The sequence below is a fragment of the Misgurnus anguillicaudatus genome, chromosome 21 (assembly GCF_027580225.2).
Source record: "Misgurnus anguillicaudatus chromosome 21, ASM2758022v2, whole genome shotgun sequence".
Taxonomy (NCBI): domain Eukaryota; kingdom Metazoa; phylum Chordata; class Actinopteri; order Cypriniformes; family Cobitidae; genus Misgurnus; species Misgurnus anguillicaudatus.
The window spans coordinates 14,645,746-14,653,187 of record NC_073357.2 but is presented as its reverse complement, the minus strand read 5'-3'; the positions used below and the strand labels follow the sequence as shown (position 1 = coordinate 14,653,187).

The window sequence follows — 7,442 nt, the reverse complement described above, 5'->3', positions numbered from 1 at the left end:
GGAGATTATACACTCTGAGGATACACTGGCATACACTGGAAATCGGGTGAAACGTACATATTAGGACATTTTGAGAAAAAGCGGGAGGTGGTTTGTGAGACCCTTATACGTCGTTCTACGCTGCTAGACTTATGAGGACATTAGCCCTGTCCTTATTGTTACGGTATGTCCTCACAGAGTCGGTATGTATTCAGGCAAAATGTCCCTATAATCCGGCCGCACCAACGCACACACACACACACACACACACACACACACACACACACTACCTTTTTAAGCCCAACTGCAGCAAATGGGGAACGGGGTATAGAGAGTGAGGCAGAGCAGTGCCATTGAGTAGAGCGGTGCTGAGGCAGAGTGGAGGAGGAGAGGGACGGGAATGTTACGTTGTAGGTTCAGTAGACTTGTTATTCTCTGCTTTTCTACAATGATTAGCTGAAACTGCTTCACCACGCTGCTGCATCGTGTTGTCAGACCGGAGTACCGCACGTGCATATTTGCCACAGAACTCACATGTCCGTAGTTTAGAGAGGCAAGTCCTACCAGCGTACTATGTCGTCAAATTGCGCACTTGCTACGCAAATGCGTACATTGGCAGGTTTGTGTCACGTGGGGCGGTGTGCTGGCTACATGCGGAAATGAAAGCAGACAAGCGCTCCAGCCCAATATTACACGTTAAAGGCAGGTCAAAACAGACATTCGTGCATAACATTTTTAACCCGTTTGCGTTCATCCTACCAGGAGGGAAAATAATTTTCCAGGACAACGCAAGCATTTCCAGGACATTTGACGTTTCCCCCCATTTTTTATGTGTTTTCCAGTACTGGAAAATTGGTCTTTCATTTTCCAGGTTTTCCAGGTTTTCCAGGACGCGTGGGAACCCTGAGAAGTCATGTACCACACTTTGTCAACAATAAATGTTGTTTCTGCAATCTGGATAAAGAATAATGTGAGTAAAGAATAATAATGAGGTTAATAAACCTAACCGTTTAAATAATAAACAAATGTGTATGTGTTAAGATGTTTGTGTTTGACTCCTCTATTTAATAGATATTACTGCCTCTTGGGAAAACAGCAGACTGTACTCCAGACAGAGACAAAGACATGAGGACATCCATTGCTTTTGTAAAGGAATTTTATACCTAAGAGTTATAAATGTTGTCTTTATTGCTTGTCTTAATCTTTTATTTTACCTTTTTACAATATAAAGTTTACTTATACTTGTTTTTTGTTTGCAGAAGTCCTATACCAGACTATGTTGTTCCAGCTGTCTGGGTAAAGACTGATGTGAGTTTAACTTCGTTAAAAAATGTATCAGTTTAAAAGAGTAAACCAATGTGTGTGATTTGATTTTTGACTTCTGTATTTGATAGACATTACTGCCTCTTGGAGAACAGCAAACCATTCTCCAGACAGAGACAAAGACATGGACATCAAAACAGAAAATTAAGTAAGATGATGTATATTATGTTCATTATTTATCTTTGTGCAGTTTGATTTGATGAATTACATTATTGTCTATATCTAATTTGTTAAGTCTCTTATTAGGGTAATTTGTCTTATATTCATATAAGTTACAAAAGCACAAGTTTTGTCTTAAAAGTGACACCATGTTTTAAAAATATTCCAGGTACTTGATCTTGGATTGTTTGGAGTGAACGCTGGAAAATAATGAAGCAGGAAATTGACTAAAACAATTTTTGTACTTGGTAAGTGCTTTATTTAATTGGTAATTTAGAAATCCTTCTGGAACTCTGAAATCTGCAAACATATTTTTTCCCATGTCTTGAATTGAATGTTAAAAGTATCAGTTCTTGGACTGGCAGTGTGTACTATATCATTTTTGTCCTTACTCTTATTCATTTTATGTACATTTATTTTCTAACTGTATTTTATGATTTTTCTGTAGGCTGTAAGAAGTCCTTTGTGTGCACAGACATGACTGGAGATTAAAGTTACTAAATGTTGCGCTTTTTCTAGCTGGTGACATAACATGGTATTATTTTCAAATGTATTTATCTAATACACATTTGCACATCTGTAAACATTCATTTTATATAGGATGTTTTTTATATTTAACCAGTTGTTGTATATTGCTTTCTGTTATTACATCTGTTTTTTTTTTTGCCTGTTTATTGTTTAAAACAATTAAGTTAATGTTTCTTAGTTAGCTTTTATGTTACTTTGGCTATTTCTTTGCTTTTATTTGATCCTTCTACTGTTATTTGTTTATTTGGCAGAACATTTGACATTTCATTTATTTTGCTGTTATCTGAAATTATCCTTGTCACCATCAATAAAACTCTATATTTGCTTTATATCTGTGTTTTTCAATTACACATTTTACGGGATATAAATATATTTTGGTCACTTTATGGCTATTTTCTGGGGCATCTGGATAAGTTGTGGGTGGGTTCTGGGTTAAATATGGTAATTTTGGTTATTTTCTGGGTTACATTTGGGGTTTCTGGAAAAGTTGTGGGTAAGTTTGGGGGTAATTGTGGTAATCTGGGCTCTTTTCTGGTTGTTATCTGGAGATTCCGGGAGAGCTGTGGCTGATTTCTCGAGGTGTGAAAGGGTTGCGGCTAAGTTATGGTCTGCTTTCGGCTAGATTCTGGATTACTTAAGGCAAGCAGCTCTGGGACCAATCAAGGACCGTAAGCCGTGGCGGCATGTGTGCCAAAAGAACAGCCTGAACTCAGCCATTTCTGGCCCTGAAAAATTTTGCTATCTGGGATCTTACTTTAAAAAAATTAATTTACTTACCTCAAAAATTATAATGTAGCCTAATCAGTTTCTGCAAAAGTTTTGAGTACTATGAATTGGGGTTTACAGTGTAGTAATGGTATTGTAAGTGTTATTATTATTGTTATCATTATGATTAGTACTAGTACTAGTACTATTACTCTTTTAGGTGTATTGCTAGACGGACCACATTTTGGTTTGCACAATCAAGTTATTAATCAATTAAGTTTACGTCAGCACAAACCCGCATTCCCAAAAAACATTCATATAATTGATCATTGAAGGAAATTAATGTAGCTAATAGGTCCACACGTGTAAAACATTTTGGTCCATCTATATGCTATAAAAGGATCAATAGGGATGTGGTTTGCGAGAGGAACTATGGCAGCATTGGCATTGTTAGAAGATATTGCCAACCGCGCAATAAGGCGAGAGAGAATTTTTGGCGACCGAGCCGACTTCTTTGGCACATAACGATGAATGGCTGATGAGCAGGTACCGCTTACCAAGAGCCACTTTGTTGGACCTCTGTGCCCAAATAGGGCCGCACTTACAGAGGCGCACAAAACACAACCAGGCCATACCTGCTTAGGTGCAAATATGCACAGTTCTTGGTTTCCTGGCTACAGGAACGTTCCAACGAGAAATGGGAGACCTGTCAGGTATTTCCCAGTCATCGTTCAGCAGGATTTTGCCTGATATTCTTCAAGGACTCATTCGTTTGTCTCCTCGGTTCATCAAGTTTCCTTATACTGTCGAAGAACAGCGAGATGTGAGTGAAGATTTCCTGCACATTACGGGATTCCTAGACGTCATTGGTGCAATAGATTGCACTCTCGTTGCCATACGAGCACCCCATGTGAATGATTATGCCTATGTTAATAGAAAGAACTTCCACTCAATTAACGTCCAGCTCATTTGCAATGCTCGTATGGCAATTGTGAATGCGGTTGCACAATGGCCAGGGTCAACCCACGACTCATTCATATTAAACAATTCGCGTGTGGGGAACCGCCTAGAGGCTGGAGCAGGCAGAGAATGTTGGCTTCTAGGTAAACAATTTTTATATTTTACTTTCCCGTTTCTTGCTTTAAAACGCATAAGATATAACAAATTACCTCTACACCATTAGGTGACAGAGGTTATCTTCTAAAGCCATGGCTTCTCACCCCCGTGGCGCACCCACAGACACCTGAAGAAGCCCACTTCAACACCGCCCATGCCGGTGCGCGGTTGGTAATGGAACGCACTTAAGGGAATCGGTATGCTTAAGGGAAGGTGGCGGTGTTTGGATGCATCTGGAGGGAAGCTGCTATATGAGCCCAAAAAGGTGTGCAAGATTATCTTGGCCTGTGGTGTGCTGCACAACATATCTCTAAGCTATGGTATTGAGATGCGACAGGAGGACATGCACATGGACCTCGAAGGAGAGGATCACCCACCGCTACCTGCTTAATTGAACACCCATGCCACTACTCTAATAAGATGATGGGAGTTGATTCACCGTCTAAACCAATAGGTAAATGTTTCTGTTAAATTATAAGAATGACAGATGTGATACACTGTGATATTTTTGTCTTTTTTCAGTAAAAATATCTAAAGATTTTTAAATTAAGATTTAGTTTCTTGATGAGCAAAATGACCTAGGAAAATAAGTGTAGTTGTAGACAAAAAATTAAGCAAATTTCTGCTTCAAACAAGTAAAATAAAATCTGCCAATGGAATAAGAAAATAAATTCTTAAATTAAGTGTTTATGAAAAAACGTATTTCAAGAAAATTGATCTTATTTCATTGGCAGATTTTTTGGCTTGTTTTAAGCCCTAATTTACTTAAAGTTTATATTTTTGTCTAAAACCTGGACTTATTTTCCTCTGTCATTTAGCTCATATAGAAAATACATCTTAATTTAAGAGTTTAAAGATTTTTTATTAATACAAGACAAAGTGCTAAGTAAGACTCATTTTTGCAGTGTGATAAGAATGAAGACTACACATTTTTTATTTTCCACAACAAAAACATTTATTTGCGCATGCACTCTACCAGAGCGGACAGCGTTTGGTTCATGTTAGCCAGAACCTGTCGTACCAGCCGAAGTTCGGCAACGACCTCCCCAACAGAATTATTTAAAGGAATAGTCTACTCATTTTCAATATTAAACTATGTTATAACCTTAACTAAGAATTGTTGATACATCCCTCTGTCATCTGTGTGCGTGCACGTACGCGCTGGAGCGCGCTGCAACACTTCGATAGCATTTAGCTTAGCCCCATTCATTCAATGGTATCAAACAGAGATAAAGTTAGAAGTGACCAAACACATCAACGTTTTTCCTATTTAAGATGAGTAGTTATACGAGCAAGTTCTGTGGTACAAAATAAACCGTAGCGCTTTTCTAAGCGGATTTAAAAGAGGAGCTATATTGTATGGCGTAATAGCACTTATGGGAGTACTTCGACTCGGCGCAGTAACACCCTCCCTCTCCCATTATGAGAGGGAGATGGGGAGCGGACTTTTCAGGCGAGTCGAAGTACTCCCAAAAGTGCTATTACGCCATACAATATAGTTCCTCTTTTAAATCCGCTTAGAAAAGCGCTACGTTTTATTTTGTACCACCAAACTTGCTCGTATAACTACTCGTCTTAAATAGGAAAAACGTTGATGTGTTTGGTCACTTCTAACTTTATCTCTGTTTGATACCATTGAATGAATGGGGCTAAGCTAAATGCTATCGACGTGTCGCAGCGCGCTCCAGCGCTTACATGCACGCACACAGATGACAGAGGGATGTATCAACAATTCTTAGTTAAGGTAATAACATAGTTTAATATTGAAAATGAGTAAACTATTCCTTTAAGTCTCTTTGTGACTGTAGGACGGCATCCGATAGTACCCGTGCAGAGAAAACCGAAGATGCTGCTGAAGGCTGGGGAGGTCCGGGAGTGTGACCCTGCGGTGCTGATAGTACCCGTGTGGAGAAACCTGAAGATGATGCTGCTGAAGGCTGGGGAGGTCTGGGAGTGTGACCATGCGATGCTGCTGCTATTTTTCTTTTAAGCGGTTGTTCATCTGTATTAAATAAACAATTACGACAATATTGTAATGTTTTAATTTTTTTATTGTAAAAAATAAAATGGCTTTATTTATAACACATGCACATACGTACCATCTGAATCTGCAGCAGACAAAAGATCCGTGTCACCCTCTGCATACACGCCCATCACAGCACTCTCTCCAATTATTGAGCCGATCCGGTCATCCTCTGGAGTGAGGCTTGTGTTGCCCCTTCCACCTCCCGTGGTCTGCACACTGGCCTTGGGTTGTGCAAGACGTTTTTTAGATTTTAATTTTAAATCGGCCCACTTCTTCTTTACCTCCTTCAGGGACCTTTGCTGCCCCCCGACCTCATTCACAGCCTGGCAAACACATTGCCAAGCCAAATATTAAGATTTGTTGGAAATGCCACTGGAGAGGTTTCCAAACAGTACTCCTGCCCCCATCTGCACCTCGACGAGGAGAACTTCTATTTCTGCGTCGCTGAATTTTTTTTTACCAATTGCCATTGTAGCCATCGAAAAATTTGGCCTTTGATAATTGATTATTTATATGCTAATGTATTAAATTAGGGGCGTTTACAAGGCGGAGTAAGAGCATTCAGCTGCACACAATTTCAAGATCTTTGTGATTTAGAAACCGCACATCTGGAAAAGAGGCGTACGCTTTCTTTTTTGTGCGTACGTTCCTTTTCTCTGAATCACAGGTACGATCATTTCAGAAATGGTCTTAGATGAAATGTAGGATAGTTCCTACGTCACACTTTTATAAATGAGGCCCCAGGTGCAAACGAAAAAGTTTGTTTTCATGATTTTTACACTTTGCAAACTGTTTGAAAACAGCGATTTGCCACCAAGGGACTGCAGAGTTCAACGCTATGTGTGACTGACTGTATTTCACTCATTGAAACACTTAAAAGTTACAAATGCAACTTTCCGAGAGGATTCGAAGGGTGACTTTGTTGAAGTGCTCAGACTGACATAATAGCTGATGAAAAAGCATGAAATAGTTAACTGGGACATGGTTGCTTCTTGTGAACGCAAGCTGCCTTCAAAGCTTTATGACTCTGTTGTCATTACAACGCTGGGAAAGACCTCGGCTGTCAGAAGCAATGAGGATTTATGGACCTTGTGGAACTGCATCATTGATCGACAGATAACCAAGTTAAACTGCAGGTTTAAAGACGACACCTGTGGTGTAATGAGAGCCTCTTTTTTTTACACCTGGATCTGACACTTTTGGAGTGAAAAACATTTTAAATGATCCGTGTGCTTTACATGGCATTGACATTCCTGATGCTGAACATGCTGTGTTCATCCAGCACATCAGATGAAAAATGGATAAGGAGAACTTCCCCACATTAATGGAAATACTGGATATCTTCCCTGCCGCCATTTTCCCCAATATCACTGGTTTGTTGAGGGCCATCATAATACTGCTTTTAACATCCTGCAGCGTAGAGCGACTTTTCTCTGCAACAAACAGGATCCAAACACGCCTGATGTCAACTTGGCAATTCTGTCCTTTGAAAGAGAACTTATTGACAGTTCGGATTATGATGACATAATCAACGTTTTCAACTCAAAGCCCAGAAGACTCTGCCTGGTTTAGAGCTCAGGTAGCGCTGTGTGTTTTTTATGCTTGG

General features: G+C 39.6%; 1 long non-coding RNA gene across 3 annotated transcripts in view; it reads left to right on the top strand.

Moving 5' to 3' along the window:
- Positions 1-2,431, top strand: part of LOC129434263 (uncharacterized) — a 38,853-nt gene extending 36,422 nt beyond the window's left edge. For 2 of the 3 annotated variants that reach the window (XR_012360243.1, XR_012360241.1), the window contains exons 2-7: positions 888-949; positions 1,051-1,125; positions 1,239-1,287; positions 1,374-1,450; positions 1,631-1,709; positions 1,910-2,430. This is a non-coding gene — a long non-coding RNA (uncharacterized lncRNA). Of the gene's footprint in view, positions 1-887; positions 950-1,050; positions 1,126-1,238; positions 1,288-1,373; positions 1,451-1,630; positions 1,710-1,909 lie in introns of all 3 variants that reach the window. The other variant, XR_012360242.1, reaches the window with a different exon arrangement.
- Positions 2,432-7,442: the final 5,011 nt, after the last annotated feature.